This window comes from Pinus tabuliformis, chromosome 6, assembly GCF_031772625.1.
Source record: "Pinus tabuliformis cultivar Carrire ecotype Pingquan chromosome 6, CPIR1, whole genome shotgun sequence".
NCBI lineage: Eukaryota > Viridiplantae > Streptophyta > Pinopsida > Pinales > Pinaceae > Pinus > Pinus tabuliformis.
Genome location: NC_142292.1, coordinates 239,945,864 through 239,966,455, shown reverse-complemented (window position 1 = coordinate 239,966,455; position 20,592 = coordinate 239,945,864). Strand labels below are relative to the sequence as shown.

Here is a 20,592-nt window from a genome sequence, read left to right as displayed (position 1 = left end):
CATGGCCCTTGTTGGGGAATGTGTAGAGACCGAATCATCTTCCTTTGAGGAAGCAGTACAACAGCCAGTTTGGGTTGATTCTATGGTGGAGGAGTATGACTCCATAGTTCGGAACAGTGTTTGGGATGTGGTTCCAAGACCGGAGAACAAGTTAGTCATGAGTTCCTGTTGGCTTTACAAGGTAAAGCATGATGCTGATGGTAGTGTGGAGAAACTTAAGGCAAGGTTTGTTTCCTGTGGTTTCTCACAGGTCGAGGGGATCGACTATGATGAGAATTTTGCTCCTATAGCAAGGTACTCATCTATCATATCGATGTTGGCACTATCAGCACAAATGGGTTGAAAGATCCATCAGATGGATGTGAAGACTGCATTCCTCAATGGCAAGATTGAGGAAGAGGTGTACATAGAGCAGCCAAAAGGATTTGAGACCTTCAATCATGAGTTGAATGTGTGTTGACTGAAGAGAGCTTTATACTGGCTAAAGCAAGCACCTCGTGCTTGGTACACTAGGATCGACAACTACTTCACCGGGTTGGGCTTCACAAAGAGTGAAGTGGATGCGAACTTGTACCACATCATGGTGGAAGGTAAGTAGTTGACCATTGTTCTTTATGTTGATGATCTGATATCGATAGGTGATGATCAGTTGATCATGTCTTTCAAGGAGGACCTTGCAAGAGAGTTCGAGATGAAAGACATGGGTCTCATGCACTACTTTCTAGGCATGGAAGTGTGGAAGAAGGATGGGGAAGTGTTTGTGTCTCAAGGCAAGTATGCTAAGGAGATACTCAGGAGATTCCACATGGAGAAGTGCAAGCCCATGCAGACTCCTTTAGCAGGTAACTAGAGGAAGGAGGATGCTACTTTAGGAGAAGTAGTAGAAGCTACTGTGTATAGGAAACTTGTGGGTTCACTAATGTACTTAGTGAACACACGACCAGATTTTTGCTACCCTGTGAACCAACTGATTCAAGCTATGGTTCAACCTACCAAGCTGTTTTGGAAGGTAGCGAAGCATGTTTTGAGATACCTCAGAGGCACATCTCAATATGGATTATGGTACAGACAGACAGAGGGAGTGAAGCTACAGGGCTTCACAAATGCAGATTGGGCAGGGAGTCCATCAGATCGGAAGAGCACATCAGGAGGAATTTTCAACCTTGGTTCAGCTACAGTTTCTTGGTATAGCAGGAAATAGAGGTCAGTTGCACTCAGCTCAGTAGAGGTTGAATACATGGCTGCAAGTTAGGCAACATGTGAGGCCATTTGGATGTGGAAAATTCTAGTTGGTTTGTTTGATCAGAGGATGGATCCAACTGTGATCTATTGTGATAATCAGAGTTGTATCAAACTCTCTGAGAATCCAGTATTTCATGACAGGTCCAAGCACATAGACATTCGGTATCATCATCTCAGAGACTGTGTGGCGAGGAGGATCATGTTGTTGTAGTATATTTCAACCAAGGAGCAAGATGCTGACATTTTGACTAAGGCATTGTCAAAGTGTAAATTCGAGTTCCACAAAGATAGGATCAGGGTGACAGATAATCCCTTTCTTGTTGAGAGGGAGTGTTGAAAATAGCAACAAGAAATGCTAAAAATAACATTGCTATAGATAGCATTTCAGGATATATTCCAATTTTAATTTGTCCTTGAATTAAAATTGAGAACTAAAATTCAAACTTAGTCTCATCAGCTATTTGAAAAATAATTAATTAATTCATCTTGAGTTAATTAGTTGGTGAAAATCAAACATGAAGCCTTTGTGAAGACATGCAACAATTATCCCTTTGATTGAGGAAGTTATCCTTTAATTAAGGAGATAAGGATGAGTTGTATTTGAGTTGTAATTAGTTAGCTCAGTTAACTGATTTAATTCCAGTTAAATTAGTTCCAAATAGTTGGAGGGACTAATTGTGAGTTCAGTCAGTTAATGCATGCATGCATGCAACTACTGTTCTCCAGATAACTAAATATTCTCTCATAAATAACTCATGCATGTCAGTTCAAACAGAGACTTAGTTGAGATTAAAGGCAGGGACAATGCGCTATCAGTTGCGAGAATATTCCCATGTGAATATCTCTTGCATGCAGAAGGAATTCATTCCTTGAGGATTGCACAGTTACTACAGAGGTCAGAGCAGTGTGTGAGGTGAGAATCACACAGGAGGTAGCTGGAGGACCCAGGAGAAACTGCGCAAGGAAATAGGAGGCTTGGAGGACTAAAGGAAGGCATATGTATTGTCTATTCTGTCTATGAGCAACAGTGAGGGATTGTACTGAGAGCTAGATAGCTTGAGAGCTAAAGCTTTGTGTAATCCTAAGATATTTCCACTTGTATGATAATACAGATAGCGGGGTTTTAAGCTGAGGCTTTCCCTAGAGTATTCTTTTGTGTTTCATGTGTGATTGAATCTTCTTCTTTGTTATATGTGTTCTGTTTGATCTTGCTCAAAATCGATTAAGCTTTCGTAAGTTTGATTATAGAAGTAGATTAAGTATTTTGCTTTAGTACATTGCATAATCAGTTTAATTTACAGTGAGAATTTCTATAGAACTTTCATGGAAAAATATAGAAAATGGATATCTTTGGAATGAAAGTGTGATGGTGTAGAACCCCTAAAGTAGTTTTTCTAATGCCTGCAAACCTTGAAGATAGCTGACTCCAACTTGCGCAACAAATGCGCAATGACTCTGTAGCTCAAAACTTTGTGCGGCTGTTGTGTAGCAATTTTCCCACAGTTGAAAAAAATTATCTTCAAACCCCTGTCAGACTACTCTTGGCCTTGTGTTGTGTAACTGTCAATTTTTCTCAGAGAACAGCATGAACTATAGAGTGGAGAGAGAAATGAGGGTGGTCTGAAAAGAGATTTGAAAGTGCGCCTTTGTTTTGCTTTGGTCATGAGCATGAACTTAGAATAAGGTTTATTATGGTTATTATGATCATGAAAAATAAGTTTTACTTATGAGTTCTGACAGTGTAATATCAATCATGATAAAAGGATTTAAGGAATATAGGTGAGAATGGTGAGAGGTGAGTTTAGGAAGGGGTGTGTATATGCATATGATGTTAGATGTAAATGTAAATGTAGGGGGTAGTGTATGGAAGGGATTTGTGAAATAGGATATATGAAAGGAGTATAGGAATGGGAAAAGTGTATAATAGGGATATATGAAGGGGGATCATGAGTTATAAATGGTGGAATGGCATGATGAACCATACTCAACAACATACTCAACAAAACCTTAAAAATGAACCAATTATTTATTTATTTTTCTTTTTCTTTTTATTTTTCTATGGTTATGATCAACAACCAATGATACATAACCTTTTGAACCATAAAAGACTTTATATGAGCAGATGACCCCATGACCTTCTCCTTGACTCAGAATCTCTTCAATTTTTGTCTTATCTTTATGGACCCTCTATGAAAAACTTGTAGTGATGTCGAACAATGACTCTTTAGACTATGACAACAACAGTTCATAGGCTAAACTGATACACAAAATCTCAAAATGAATGAAAGAGACAAAGAAATTTGATCTCTAAACCCTAGGGCCCTAACAACTGCGATGAATGATAATCATAGTATTACCCTATGAGTGTGTGAAAAATAAATATGAAAGTATTTTGAGTTCAGCGAATAATTTCCTATTAACCATTCGTCATTGAAATATGAAATGTGAAATAAGCTTTGTTTGATGTTGTAATTTTCATTACATAATTCCCTTAAAAAAATGTGATGATTCAAGGCATCATGACATCGTAATAATATTTGAGCTTCATTATCTCACATGAAAATAGGAAATGGTCGTCGAATGGTTCGTTAACCCTAGGATTTCAAACCTAGATTGAAATGAAATGTTTAGTCCTAGCTGCTTGGTAAATTGACATCGATACATGTGTTTGGGCATGGTGCATGGATGAATTGAATATGAAAATTGTGTTTTATTTTGATGTCATTGGGAATTATCCCACATTTATTGTGCAAATAGGGTAGACAAGCTTTATATATGCAGTGGGTTTTGATATATATATCAAGGACCAAGGAGAGGTAAGGGCCCTGTTGTTGATTGTCATGTGCTCTAGGTGGTTGGGTTGTTCAATGGCTCGAAATATGTGCTTTAGAATACACTTTATACAATGTTTTTAATCTCTCTCTCTCTCTCTCTCTCTCTCTCTCTCTCTCTCTCTCTCTCTCTCTCTCTCTCTCTCTCTCTCTATATATATATATATATATATATATAAGCATGATATATTAATTTCACAATTTTGTATTGTTAATAAATATTTATAATATAATAATGAACCATCTTTTTCTTGATGTAGGTATGCTAAAAAAGATGTTTAACAATGATCCACATGCAAAGGCTTATGTAGGATATGAGGTGATGTGGCAACTAAAGGCGCCACATCACCATCTTGAGACTAATGTTTTCATATATGCGAAGTAGAAGCCACGCAAAGGAGAAAAGAGAGGGTAACAAAATGACAAATAAAAACCTAATGCAAGAAAAGTTAAAACCTAAATGGTGTTATGTACAAACTAATAGGAACATAGTAAGAGAAAAAATGAAAAAGGAATAGCAATGAGCTGATCAAAATAGTGTTATTTACAAAAAAAAATATGAGGTACCCCCATATTTTGGAAAAAACTGTGGGGGAAGGGTTATGCCCACAACACCAATGTAGCCATACAAGTTGTTCCCGACCTGCAAGAAGAAAGATATAAATGATTAGAAATCGTATAAAATAATGTGCGTAAATAAATATTTCAACTTGAATACCTTGCACATGAAATTAAAGTTCTTGCATATTGGCAGAAAGATGTGTCATAACAACTAGCTTTAATCAATCTAAAACTTTATCTTGTTGATTAGAACAATGATCATACAAACCTTGAAAACTTGTTGTGAATATAGATTCATCCTTATTTTCAATCTTAGCAAAAATCAAGAAAGATCGAAACTAATTTTTAGCAACAAAACTCGCCTGATAATATCCCTCTAGACAATCATATATTCAGGCACAGTATTTGAAACGATCCTTTTGAAAACCCTGAAACTCTTGGGAGAATGAACTTTCAGTCAGTGCAATCGAACCAAGGTAAGAATCTTGCAAAGAAAATATAACCTGGTCTCGTTTAGAAACCTTGTCAAGATAGTGATGACCTGACATAGCCATCAACAAAAGTTAAAATGCCTCAACAATCTGACAAGTATCTGAACAGTGAAATGATGAATCATAAAGACCAACTGATTTAAAACAACTATCATTAGATGTGTTAGTGGGAAAATGATTAATCTAGTGAGAACTGTTAGAACTAGTGTTATGATCATATTGATGAATTGGCATATAATATCCTCAATTCTCCATTAGTTCCCTTTATACCCGATTACATACTAGATCAACAATGTGAGAACTTTGAGGATTAAAATTGATCGTTGGCATCGTAAATATAGGAAACCAATTAGGATATCAGGCTGACAAAATATTAGAAACATATGTTAAATAAAATCCAGTATCCATATCAACATGAGGGTTTTCATCCATTGAATGATTCAAACATTGAATGATACTCAAAAGGATTGATTGTGCCAAAAAAATGATTAACTTCATAAAATACACCAGAGAAATAAGGAGTTGATTATTCATGGAATAATTTGATAGGAAGGAATATTTCAGCTGGTGATGATCTTTGTCTTGATAATCATAATGATAGGCTTCAAAGTTGTGTACATTTATAAAATATATGCATTCCAACCCTGGGTTAGATACAAGAGATTTGCATGAATAAGAATTATCCAAACAAGAATATTTCACCCAATTAGAAACTTTATCTTGAGGACTAAGAAAATCAACTTGAAAATGTTGAAAATCCTTCAAGATTGAGCTTACATCCAGTGAAACAATGTTGAGAAAATAATTGTGCGAGATTATCTAGATCTAACCTAGTTTGAGGACCTCATCAAGGTCATGAGTACTTGACATAACTGTTAGCGAAAACTGAAGTTCCTCGACTTCTTGACAAGTCCATGAACTTTCAATTATTGGAGGATTAAATTTTGAAGGCATGGTTAGGTCATCATTTAAATGAAGAAAAATATCATCAATTATTACAGTAAGATCAATATGATTTAGATGGCAACTGTTGGAATCAACCATTTCATTATATGTCTCAACATCACCAAATAGATTACCCAAATTGTAAGAAAGATGTTCAATGATTACTACATCATCTTCTTCATCATGGGAAGCCTTACCACCTTGTGTGGACTTAAGATATAATTCATTAGAATGAAAATTGGAAGAACATGATATATCAGTTGATTCATTATACACATTTCGACACAAGGGTTGGTGAGTTGAGGAAGAAATTATTGTGAGAAACTCTTCTATGATCGAATCAGATTCCAGATCAAAGCTTTGAAAATCCAAGTCTTCTTGTGAAATAAGAGATCATCTAATGTACTTGGGAACTCATCACCATGCATATTAGTGGAGTCATTGTCTTTAGGGTGATGGTTTCCCAAGAATTCATTTTGGTTGAGGAATTCAATCCCACTTGACTGATTACTGAGATGTTGAGATTCTTGATCAGCAAAGAATGTAGAAACATCATTTTGACATAGAGGAATTTGAAAAAGAGAAGAGATATTAAAAATTTCTTCATCCTTTTTCTCCTCTACTTGTGAAATGTGACCACCTTGTACCTGATTACCATGTGAACCAACAAATTGAGAATCAAAAGTATCTGGAGAAATTACTGGTGGAGTAGATTGATTAAGAAAATCAAGGTACAAAGGGTCATGAGGTGTAGATGATAGAGGATGAAAGGTATCCCTTGAGGAAACAATACTTTCAATAATATCAGATTCAAGATTTAGACTATGTACATCAATGTCATTTAGAGGAATCAAGGGATCAATCTTCACCTCAGGCTCCATGGATTTCTTAGAACATTATGAGTTTTTATGGATAAAATCTTGTCCATGGGGAGGAAATGAAGATGGGATAAGTTAATTAGTGATTTGATTCTCAAGTTTTCCAACTTCAACATTAGTACACAAGACTACTTTATTTGGTAACAGAAAAGGAGGGGGAGAAGGATCAAAAGGGAGAGTGGGTTCCTCTTTTGAAATTTTAAGTTCCCCATGATCAAAAAAAGTTGGGAGACTCGTAAAAGATTTAGATTCAGATGGTTTTAAATAAATCTGAACTAAATACTACAACGTTTTAATAAAATTCCAATTCACATCCTCCTTGGAAAATTCATAACAAAGGTGAAGAAATCGATCCATAAAATCCTCTAATGCTTCATTGGGTTTCATTCTAAGTTGATTGATCCTCTTATATAAATTTTGACAATCATACCTATCAAAGGCTTGATGAAGATCCTTGAAGAGTTGTTCAAATTAATGAAGAGAAGCATATGGTAAGGTATAACACCATTTCTTAACTCAACCTTCAAGTGTGAGGGTCAATAATTTAGAAGCAACATCTTCACAATTCACTTCATATAAATCACAAAACTTAAGAAATCAAAGTTTTTGTTTAGTTATGGTTATTCCACACTCGCCATCAAACTTTTATTGGGACAAGTTGTAAATTACTTCCGCAGGGATTTTAAGATTCACTCTTTAAAAAAGAAACCCGGGATTTGTTGGGTGTGGAGCCTGATTATCTTCTTTATTTATAGGTATCACCACATTGGACCCTAGTTCGTAATGTGGCGGCAACACCACCCATAAAATGTACGCAGCAAGGGGGGTTCCGGGGGGGGGGGGGGGGGGGGGCGCAGCTCGCGAGGGATTGGGGGTAGCGCCCCTGAAGCTAAAAATAGATGTAAAATTGCCTTGTAAAATGTTGTAATTTCATAGTCAATCTGGGCCATTCATTAGGCGGAGATCTGATGGTAGAAGTTATGTTTAATTTAGGGTTTTTTGCCCTAGAAGGAAACCCCTCGCTATATATGAGGGAATTGTATTGCGTCTATGTAGATCTGCATTCTCGGCTAGGAAGAGAAAGGAGATTGAGAGCGATGAGGGAATTACATTGGATCTGTTGTAGGTTGTATCTCTTCATTTTGCTGGATAATATAAAAGGAAGGACTGGTTGTTTCTCCATGGACGTAGCCCAAATTGGGTGAACCACGTATATCTGTGTCTCTCTTGTTTTATGCGTTTTCTGTGTTTATATTTCTGCAATATATTTAATGTGTTCCATTGCTCTATAATATATAATTTACTAACAATATTATTATTTGGGAAGAATCCATTCAAGATAAAATGTTCAAATAAACTTCAACTGGCTCAACTTGTCATGTGGCTCTCCTTCTAGTGGTAATTATTGACAGTGCTGGAAATTCGTTGACAAAAGAGATCTCCCTGGTATGAAGTCCCAACTAAACCTCACACCATTTGGAGTAAGAGCCCCATCTGGATAATAGGCCTGACCACCATTATTCTTAGATATTTTCTTTGGCTGCAATTATGAACATAATAGATTACGCAAGCAATATTTGACACAAGCAAGTAAGTTGAATTTATGAAGCATACAATTGCAATGTATATAATGTTCTTCCATGAACATAGTGGAAAGAGTGAGAATTTAAGAGAAAAGTAATAGTATTGTTCTAGTAAAGACACACAAGAGCATGGAAAGAATCGTTAATTAATCGGCGAAACAATTCACATAGTAACAATGATCATGAAAGCAAGTAACAATGCACATTCAACAAGATATATACTAAAGCCAATGAAACTGTTCATTTTCCCTAGTATGTATGAACACAAACACATACCTCAAAACATTAAAATAATATTCTTACAACATCCATGAAAGTTCACAGACTCCGAGAGCTTAAAATATTTGTTGGGTGCAGGAATTGCACTTAAGCAAACTCCTCAACACTTAATTGTCAACCCGGGGGATTCGTAAACTTAGAGACAAAGCACAGGAAATGCCAGAGATGGTATGAATTTTCCTGATAGAAATTCCTACTTTCTTAAAGAAAAGCTTGCAAAATTGAAAGAATAAAAGACAACTGAATCATCAAAGTAATCTAGTGCTGGAACAAGAAAGAATGCATTTGCAAAGGAATCAAAATAAAAAGGCAATCACTCCAACTGATCAATTTTTAATTACTGAGTATGTGTTATATTTTTCTTTAGCAGAGACACTTGGAAGTCTCGTAGAATGGGCCCTTAAACCTGCTTCTTTAGAGATTTCCTTCTTGCACTAATCTGTCCTGCACTATCGCAGTCTTCTTGCACTAGTGCAGGAACAGAGGTTTATGCAGGAGGTATAAATGGTGCCTTTACCAAATGATTTTTACTTCATTCAAGGGCTTGAACTTCTAGGGTTCAGAGAACTCAGATCCTATGACAAGAAACTGGTTCTTGCACCTGATCAGAGCTTCCTGCACTTAGCTATTAATTCTTAAAATGAGTTCTTAATTATTGCAAGTGTCAAATTAAATTGCACACATAAAAAGTGAATGTTCCTGATCTTAACAGAATGTAATAATGAAGAAACAATCAATATACATTTATCCTGTCATAAGCATTTAATGAAAGAAAAGAAGATTGCAGGAAGTAAGCTAAAATTCTTGCCGCAACACACCAATGTGCACTAGTGTAGGTTCATTTCTCCTGCTTGGACCAGGTAGGGAAAACCAATCAAATGGAATTGCAGGAAAGGAAATATCACACCAACGTGCACTAGTGCAGGTTCATTTCTCCTACTTGGACCAGGTGGGGAAAACCAATCTGAAATCAAGTGCGGGAAAAGAAATTGCAAGGAAAGGAAATTTATCTACTTCACACAACGGATCTACTTTCACTCAAACAGGAATGCATGTGCTGGAAATTAAATCACACTTGACAATGTAAACACAAATTACAGGGAAACGAAATGGGGTAAACGTGCTGGGTTGGTTGGGCCCTAGCCAACCAGCACGTTTCCCTTAAAAAAACGCTGCTCAGTAACTCAGATCAGACTCATTTGTTTAAAGGAACAAATAAGATTTGAAAAGCATGAGGTGGAGCTCCTTATTCCTATTAATTCACAAAGGAAAAGTACATCATGAAATATAGAGTCCAGCCTAGATTTGGGCGATAACAAAAGGTACAATCTCTCGTTTAGAAACACAGTCTTGTTACCGCCTCCCCCCCTACGTGCATAATCGCTCCTCCTTTTATAATATGTTTACATGATAATTAATCGTATCCTTTGTAAACAATCATGGGGATTTCATCCCAACTAATTCTAATTAAATAGAATATCAATACAACCGTTCCCCTATTAAAAAAATAGAGATTTAATACGAATTTTCCAAATCTAGGCATTTTCTAGATTTCTGGAAAAATTGGTATTTTTAACAAACTGCCTCCAAAGACCTCTTCGTATCTCCTCAACCATTACACATTTTGGAAAATAGCCTGCAACTTACTCAATTTCCTATACTGGGAAAAAAACCCATGTTTCAGAATTTTGAGATTCGCAACGATCGGCATGGAAATCGAGGAGTAAATCGGCTGTCAGGAAACTGCTGCAAATTCGGGTGGAAGTTGTAAAATCTGAACTGGTGCAGGAATGTGTGGTGCAGGAATCCTACTGGTACTAGTGCAAGAATGTTTGGTGCAAGAACTTCACCTCTATTAGAATAGGCATATAACCAACTTTGTAAACCTGCAAACACACAAACTACTATTAAATATGCCTTTAATGTTTAAATCTCATTAAAACAAAGGAAAAACAAATACTTATTATCTCTGAGAATGCACAAAACTATGACAATGACTAGTCAAGCTTAAACAAAAGCATGAGTGATTTTGAGTAAAAGGTGATATAAAGCAAGGCAAAACAGAGGCCCAACAATATTAAGTGGAAGTTCTAAGATACACAATTACATCGATGCAACATTAACTCCAATAATGGAACATTAAGCCATTACTTGCTCCTCAAAAGAAAGATCTTCTCTCCTATGCCAAGCTAGAGAATCCAAGGTGAATAGTCCCTTGCTTTAGCATTGAGGGTGTATTTATAAAAAATGAGGTGACTTTTCACCTCCCTATGTGACTCTTGACCTTCCCTCATGATTCTTGAGCTCCCATGTGACCCTTGTGCTTCTACATGAATTTAGAACTTTCTAATGACTTTTCATGTTCCATGCGAGACCCTTGGGTTTCCACACATTTTACATTTCCTCATTTTTTGAAAATACAATATTACATTGATCTGAATTGGATCATTATATTGTTTTTCATCCGTCTCGATGCATTCAGAGTGGAAGAAGTGGAGGAATTAGCTCATGGGACTGTTTTTACTAGTGGGACCCAGTTTGGTGAAACGAGGTCTAAAACCTTATAGGAGTGTTTTGAGGCATCAAACGACATTTTTTTGGGGAACTACTTTTATGCTTTAGTGCACACTTTTTAATTCTATTCTACACAGAGAGATATTTCCAACGACACAAGAAGTGCGTCAATCGGAGTCTGTATGCAAACGTTATGCCACTGAGAAGTTAACCTTCCTGTTTTCACACCTATTGTTTGGGAGGATGTTGCATTAGCCCCCACTAGTTATGGAAAATGGGCTAGCCACATGTTTGTGATGTAAAATACTCTAGAAGAGTCTATATTGTAACTCTAGTTAAGATTTTATGTAGTCAAACTTAACCACTAGTAAGCTATCAGATTGTGTTATAACTGGGCCACTAGGAGGAAGAGGCATTCCATTCTTTCAAGAGAATTTTGTTCCATACCTTAGCAAAGATAGCCAGGAGAGATAGGAGGTAGAGCACACAAAGGGTTTGTGCACTATAGCAACTGATGGGCACAAGCATTACTTCTTTGTACACACAACCATATTTCCAGATAGAGAAAGAGAGAGAAGCAGCCTCACCTTGCAGATGAGTTTTCTCCCAAAAGGGTTTCCCAAAGAATATACTGTGTCTTACATGTGTGTGAGAGCTCTATTCTATCGTTCTCCATTTTTCTGCATAATTTCCATTTGAATGCATGTACTAATTACAGTTAAATTCACAGATCTAGGAGTTTAACAAAACTAAAATAGTGTAAAAAATTAAAATTTTAAAATATTATTAGCATATCTATTATGACGAACTGTCCAGTGGAATATCCACGACAGTTTATGGATCAAAATTCCACAAATAATGTGGCAAAATTCATGGGACCTGTTATGCAACTAGCTCACAAAAATATATGTCAACGACTTAAAAAAATTCCTCTTCGAGGGGGAGACCTCCTTTACATACATAAATGAACAATTCTTGGATGATTCAAATGACAAAATATCCTTTCTATATATAGGATTCTAAGGGGTCAAAATATAATCAGAGCCTATATAACAATAATAATGTAAGAGCACAACAATAACAATAATGGGCTTCTATGGGGTACAATAATAACAATATGGGGACCACATTGACACAACAATAACAATAAGGGGCTACGCTAGTATTATAGGGACCTAACATGCCCCTCTCCTTCAAAAAAATGTTGTCCTCAATGCTTGAGTAGTTATGTATGCTTCTATATAAAATTATCATCCTCCCATGTGGAATCTTCAGCAGGTAAGTTCTTCCACTTTATGAGATACTCTAAAATTGATTGATTTCAAAGCCATTGAGTTCTTGTTTTCATGACTGCTTCAGGTTCCAATATGTTTTTTCCTTCCTAGTCAAGTTTTGGAAATATTGTTTGAATTTGGAGCTTTTCATCTATAACCTTCTTTAAGCATGAAACATGGAAAACTAGGTGCACTCAGGAAGATACGGGAAGCTCCAATTTGTATGCCATAGTACCAATCTTTTGCAACACATTGTAAGGACCATAGTACTTTGGTGATAATTTATTATCCTTCTTAGCTTGCTTGAGGGACATTTTTTTGTATGGTTGTAGCCGTAAAAATACTCAATCGCCTACATCAAAACTTCTTTCGCTGCGATGTTGATTTTCCTGTTGTTTCATTCGGTTCCACACCAAAGTGAGGTTATCCTTTAAGAGTTGGAGAACTTGTTTTTGATGCTCGATGTGATCTTCCACTGCTTGAACCTTAGAATTTTCTCTTAAATATGATGTGGTGTATGGTAGATGATATCCATAAAGTGCGGTAAATGGGGTCATTTTTGCTGCAGTATGGAAGGAAGTGTTATACCACCATGCAACAAAAGATAACCACTTGACCCATTGTGTTTGTTTATTAGATACAATGAAATGAAGATATCCTTGAAAATATTTGTTCACTATCTCAATTTTCCCATCAAATTGAGGATGATAAAATGAGTTATGAGCTAGTTGAGTATCCAAACAAGAAAATAATTTCGTCCAAAAGTTTCCAATGAAAGTGGGATCTTTGTCGCTTACAATAATTTTTGGATTTCCATGTAGATTTTGAATTGTTTCCATAAATGTAGTATCAACTATACTGAATTTAAATGGATGAGATAATTCACAAAACTATGCATACTTGGTAAGTCTATCAACTACCACCATGATGACACGTTTTCCTTCAGAATTTGGTAAACCTATCATAAAATCCATTGAAAATTCCTCCCAATGTTGACTTGGAATGGATAAAGGTTGTAAGCAACGCGGGTTCTTAATTGTCTCAATTTTATTTTTTTGGCAAACTAAACATTCCACCACAAACTTTTGAATTTTAGATTTAAGGCCATCCCAAAAAAAATCCTTCTTGACCCTGTGGTAAGTTTTTAAAAATCCTGAGTTCCCTCCTAAGGGAGAGGTGTGTAATTCCAAAAGAATCTTTTGTTTGAGTTGGGAATTATGCCAAAGAAGCGATCTTTGTACCATAATGATAAATTTTTCGAGCTAAATGTATCAGATGTACTGGGATCTTGCTGCAACTTTTGAATGAGTGTCCACACTTCTTCGTCATTCTTCCATTCATCCCTTGCTTCGGCTATCCAATCTGGTTGGATAATAGAAATGACACAAAGCAATCCTTCCACATCCCCATCCTTTCTTGAGAGTGCATCTGCAACAACATTTTGCTTCCCTTTTTTGTAGATGATTTCAAAGTCATATCCCAACATCTTTGTGACCCATTTTTGGTTCTCTTCTGAAGATAATATTTGTTCCAAAAAGTACTTAATACTATCATGATTTTTTTTTACCTTGAAGTGTCTTCCCATTAGGTAAGGTCGCCATTTATTTAGTGCATGTATTATTGCCAACATTTCCTTCTCATAAATAGGTTTGTGGAAATTATTTCCTTTGAATGGAAGGCTTTCAAAAGTAATGGGTCTTCCTTCTTGCATTATAACAACACCAATTCCATTTCATGAGGCATCACATTCCGCAATAAGGGTTTTTTTTAAGTCTGGAATAGCTAAGGTCGGTGCTTGACACATTGCCTCTTTAAGATGTTTAGATGCATTAGTTTCTTCTGGAGTTCGATAAAATGCATCTTTCTTTAGTAATGTTGTTAGAGGTGTTGCTATTCTCCCATAGTTCTTAAAAAACTTGTGATAATACCCTGTCAACCCGAGAAATCCTCATAGATTCTTTATGGTTGTGGGGATTTTCCATTTGTTAATGCCTTTAATTTTGTTAGGGTCTACCTTAACACCCTCATGAGATACAATATGACCCAAATATTCCACCTCCTGTACTCCAAAGAAACATTTAGAGGTTTTTGCATATAATTGTTTCTCCTCCAATAGTTTGAGCACCCTATCAACATGTTGAACATGCTCCTTCCAAGACTTATTGTAGATTAATATATCATCAAAAAAATACTAACACAAATTTTCTAAGGAAGGGTTTGAAAATGGAATTCATCAAACCTTTAAACTTAGAAGGTGCATTGGTAAGGCCAAAAGGCATGACCAAAAATTCATAATGACCCTCATGAGTTCTAGGTGTTGTTTTCGGAATGTCTTAGTCTTCATTCTAATTTGTTGATATCCTGAACGAACATCCAACATGGTGAAGTAAATTGCTCCATGTAATTCATCAATGACAGGAATGGGAAATTTATCTTTAATAATGAGCTTGTTGAGCTCCCTATAATCCAAACACATGCGCCATGATCCATCCTTCTTGTGAAACAATACTACTGTAGCAAAGAAAGAACTTTGACTAGGTATACCGACCTCTAGAATTTATGTAACCATACAATCAAATTCACTCTTTTGGGCATAGGGATATCTATAAGGCCTGATGTTTGGAGGAACACTTCCCCGAATCAAATGAATAACATGATCATGATCATGAATAGTGGGAAGCCTTTGGGAGTCTCAAAAAACTTGAAATGATTATCCAAGACTTTTTGCAGATCTCAAGAAATAAATGATTTCGATGTTTGAACCTACAGTGAGCATAATTGTGCAATTACACCCCATTTTTTTCCTTGGAATATTTTTCATGCCATTAGCACTGATTATATTTATGGGTTTCCTTTTGATACCCCTTAATTCAACTTCCTTTCCTTCCCAAACAAATTTCAAGAAAATTTCTTGAAATTAAAAGCTATCATACCCAAAGATTGTAACCATTGGATTCCTAGTACAACATCAGTACCACCCATTGGAATGGAAAGCATTGGAATATTCAATACATATTCCCCCATGTTTAGCTTGATATTATGGCACTTTCCAGAGAAATTTATAGTTCCTCTATTTGCAACCATCATTTGACACTCTGTTGCTGGATATAGGAAGGAATTCAATTCCTTAGCTATCTTACAATGAGTAAAATTATGGGTACTACCTGAATCAATAAACACTATTACCTTTTTCTTCTTGATATGTCCTTCTATGTTAAGATTTTGAGGAGTGGTAATTCCTTCCAATGCATTACAATATATGGTCATATTCATTTCTTCTTTCTCTAGGGTTGGCTCCTAGTGTATATCTTCTTCTTTTGAAGTTTCTTGATCCTTTTCTTCCTCCTTTTCACAATCTATGTAAAATAATCTCTTCTCAGCACACATATTACCTTTAGTGTATTTTCTATCATAACTATAACAAAGCACTTTTGCTTTTTTTTCTTCCAATCGTTGTGGTGTCAACCTTGTAGGTTGTGGAAGGTTAGGATCCACAACACTTCTATATTTATAGTTGTGAGCGATAGGCTTCCTTTTTGCCATAATTTTTCTTTCAATTTTTCTTGCCAACCCAAATACCTTCTCCAATGAATCAGGTTCCCAAAGGTGAACCTCATGTTTGATGTTATCCTTTAAAGTCCCTACAAAAGCATCAATCCTATGCTCCTCTAAAATATCATTTACCCTTATATTCAATTTTTGGAAGTTGTCAATGTGATCTGCCATTGAACCCTTTTGTTTGAGATTTATCAATTGGCTAAAGAAGGTGTTTCTCTTTGTATCCTCATAATGCACTATCATTTCCTCCGTAAAAATTGACCAAGTGACAAGTGGTTTATGAGAAAAAAACCATCTATAACATACAAACTGATTGGGTTCTAAATATAAAGTTGCAATGCATCCCTTTTGTGTATGTTGCACATTATGGAGATCAAAATATTGCTCCATTTGTAGTATGCATGTTACCGGATCCTTTCCATCAAAATTCCTCATATCGATCTTTGGAATATGGTGGTTCTTTAATCCAACGTTAGAATCTATGAAATCATGATTAACATTTCTTTTGTTCTCATCATGAGTTTCATGTAATACCTTTTCACCATTAGGAAGAATTTTTTGTAGCAACTTTGTTTAACCTTCCTTCAAACCTTCCATGTCTAATTTTAAGACATTCTTCAAATATTCCATGTTTCCTTTCATTTTTTCTTCTATACCATCCATATTAGTTTCCATTTCATTCTTTGTTACTCGTTGCGAGAGTGAAATTGTTTGTACTTGATCTCGCAATTTTGATATATCATGTTTCATTTCTTCCTCTTCTTCATGTGTCATATAAGAGATTTTTGGTTGCTTACTAGGTTTGTCCATTTTTTTTGTATGATTCATTTTGAAATCAAACAATGATATCTATGCTTCACTATGCCCTTTGAATCACTTCAAACTATTTTTTCAAACAAAAGTTATGAACAATTTAAATAATACACATTTTTTTCTTGATTTTTAGGAGCTAGATATTGAAATTGTTGTATCTCTATAATTGTGAATCTCCAAGATCTAAAATTATGTCCTGTAGTAGCCATATAACTCTTATTTCCAACCCAATAAGTCATACCAATATTTTATTCTTTAATAAAGAGTTATTCCCAATCTCCCACGATGACATGATTATAGACTGGTTTGGTAGAGAGACCTTGTATGGAGTTCCATGTGTCACCGTTTCGACCTTCGATCCTAAAAATGGTATCCAATAAACTAAAGTCCATCCTATTTTTGTTAATTTTTAGGAATGTAAATCCATTGCTCAGAGAAAAACTTATGACAATTTTCCCTAGGTCACCTATTTGAAATGGAATTATGGAGCCTGCAAAAACCCTAACTTCAACATATCGTATCTCCGAAAATATAGCGAAACAAGATCTGAAATTCGTACACGAATTTCATCAAGATTTCAGCTCCATGTGGTTGAAATTTCAGCTTATGAATTTTTGTATAAAAAATATATATCGTGAAAATTCCACGATGACCTGTTTGAACCAACGAAACCCTAGAATCCAAAGCTATGATACCAAATGTTATGCAACCAACTTGTTGACACCTAATCATAGGGATTGGGTGAACAAATGTAATTAGTGTAAATAAATAACAGAGAAGATGGAGATTCATTAGGAGATGAACTGAACAGTCACTCCCTCTTGTATATAATAATGAACAACCTGGATGAATAACACGATTTGATTTGAGGAGTTACCTCCTAGTCTGACACGGTATCAGATCTCAGGTCTCTAGGTTTAGACATTCTGCGTGCACCTTTGTAACTCCTCTTTGTTCGGGCTCTTCTACTCATCAGATCTGCCATTCTGGCTAAGCCTGGCAGCTCTGACGCTGACGCTTCCACTGGTCTGACAATTTAATCAACAAAAATTCCTTCTTGTGACATGTTATTCATTGACTTGAACGTTTCTGTAGTGCTGCCTTCTCTGCTATGCTGCTCCTGTTGCTGCTTGATACTTGCATACAAAACGCTCAGCCTTTTATGCGCTCTCCCCACTGTTGCCATACCCGATATATATGGTATCGTAACTGCGATATATCAACCAACTCCGGTTTAAAGGCCTCCCAGTTTTGAACGCTGCTCCCATACGACTACTCGTCGATACCTCCACGACCCTCCTCCACGGCCCTCCTCCATACACAGTCCATACCTCGGCCCTTGGCATATGTGAATTCGCTTCAGTATAACGCTGTCCAAACAGAGCAGCAAAAGGATTAGAGCCCAAGTCATTCCCACTATCACCTCCCATTGTTGTCGCATTGAGAAATGGCTCTTGAACTATTTCATACATACGATGGAGCATGTTAAAGCCTTCAATATTTCTCATCATCTCTCGCATGAGTTCAGAATTCCTTGCTGCATCCAAAGTCTGTCTAAGAGTGCCAGGATGACTGAGTATGTGCGTAAGATCTGGGTTCCTGTCAATAATTTCGTGCATCTGTGGATTACTCATAATCAAGTTTCGCATCAAATCAGGGTTGTTCATAAGGTTCTGAATGGCAGGAATATTCATCATTTCACGAATCATGTTGGGGTTCTGTGTAAGTTGTTGCTGAACTTGTTGCAACTCAGGAAGTCCTGCACCAAACAAACCTGTTGGATTATTTCAACTGTGTTTCCCTTTTGATATCATAATACGCTGCTATCATAGTTACCTCCTCCCATAGCGCGTGTGCCTCTCCATAACCCTTCCTTCAATAACACCATCCCCAAATACCACCTTTAAATATGGTATGGTCCATGATGTTTTTCAAAAATGTAAAATTGATGTTTTGGGCTGATGCAATTCTATGTGTTGTATATATAAAGAATAGATGTCCATCTAATTCTATTAGAAACAAGACTCCTTATGAAATGTGGTATGGGCACATTCCTTCGGTAAAGCATCTCAGGGTCTTTGGTTCCACATGTTATGCCTTGATACCAAAGTTACATAGAAACAAACTTGGTGCAAGAAGTCGTAAGTGTATCTTCCTAGGGTATTCAAACACCTCCAAAGCATAATGTCTTTATGATGAAGTCAATAAAAATTTTGTTGTATCTAGAGATGTAATCTTTCTTGAATCATCCAAAACTGACAATGTTGTTGAACGACAACTTGATCGCTTGGATAGATTTGCAAATGCAAAATCATTTCAAGAATTTGATAATCAGATTCCACATCTTGAAGGGGGGATTCCTATACTAGATCAACCTATGGAATCTTCTTCTGAAGCACTCTCTCCCCCGCATGAAACTCCAACAATGGATGATACTTTGAGTGATGTGATTGATAGAATTGGGAGACTCAATCTTGATTCAATCCCAACTCAATCAACGGAGCAACCTGGACCATCTGAGAAAGGTCCCCCAAAGTGGCTGACAAGGACACTTGAAAGTGTTAATCCTGATGAGGTTGGAAAGACAGGAACTAGAAATTCAAATTGGAAAAATGGAGGTGATGTAGATGACTCTGATTCACTTGTTGATATGGATGTTTCTTATGATTGTGAATTAAATTTGTCTACAGATTTTGAACCAACTTCCTTCAAAGAAGCTGCTTCTCATGATGAATGGAAAGAATCAATGCAAAAGGAGTATGATGCCTTAACAAAGAATGGCACTTGGAAGCTGGTTGATCCTCCATTGGGAACCAAACCAATTGGCTGCAAGTGGGTCTACAAGAACAAGTATAAAGCTGACGGCTCAGTTGACAAGCACAAAGCCAGGCTTGTGGCAAAAGGTTTTGCACAGAAGGAAGGGGTCGATTATGAGGAGACTTTTTCCCCCACAACAAAATGGGCTACCATCCAGACACTCTTTTCCCTAGCAACTCAGAACAGTTGGAAAGTCCATCAAATGGATGTAAAAACTGCTTTCTTGAATGGAGATCTAAAAGATAATGTTTTTATGTCCCAGCCTGAAGCATTTTCTATGAAAGGACATGAACATAAAGTATGAAAACTTGTGAAATCCTTGTATGGCCTCAAATAAGCACCGCGAGCCTGGTATGAAAAACTAACTGAGCATCTTTTGAAACTCAATTTCAAACATTATGATCTTGATGATGCAACTTTGTTTGTCAAAAAGGTTGGAAAAACAGTTGTATATATTGTGGTATATGTAGGTGATATTTTGATGATAGGGAACAATGAAAGCTACATTGTATCCATAAAGAAGGAATTGAGGAAAGGTTTTGAAATGACTGATTTGGGCTATGTTCATTACTATCTTGGTATTGAAGTAACTCAAAATCCAAAGTTCATATTCCTTTCTCAAAAGAAGTACATTGGAGATCTATTGAATAGGTTCGGCATGACTGAATGCAATCCTCTGACTACTCCAATGGAACAAAACTTAAAGCTCACATCCATTGAAGGAAAAGAATTTGAGGATGCAACAAAGTATATATAGCTTGTAGGAAGTCTCAATTACCTAACTACTACCAAACCAGACATTTCAT

At 36.3% G+C, this 20,592-nt stretch overlaps 1 pseudogene; it reads right to left on the bottom strand.

The window, feature by feature from the left end:
* Nucleotides 1–18,129: 18,129 nt before the first annotated feature.
* On the bottom strand, nt 18,130–18,678 carry LOC149258291 (ubiquitin domain-containing protein DSK2b pseudogene; annotated as a pseudogene).
* Nucleotides 18,679–20,592: the final 1,914 nt, after the last annotated feature.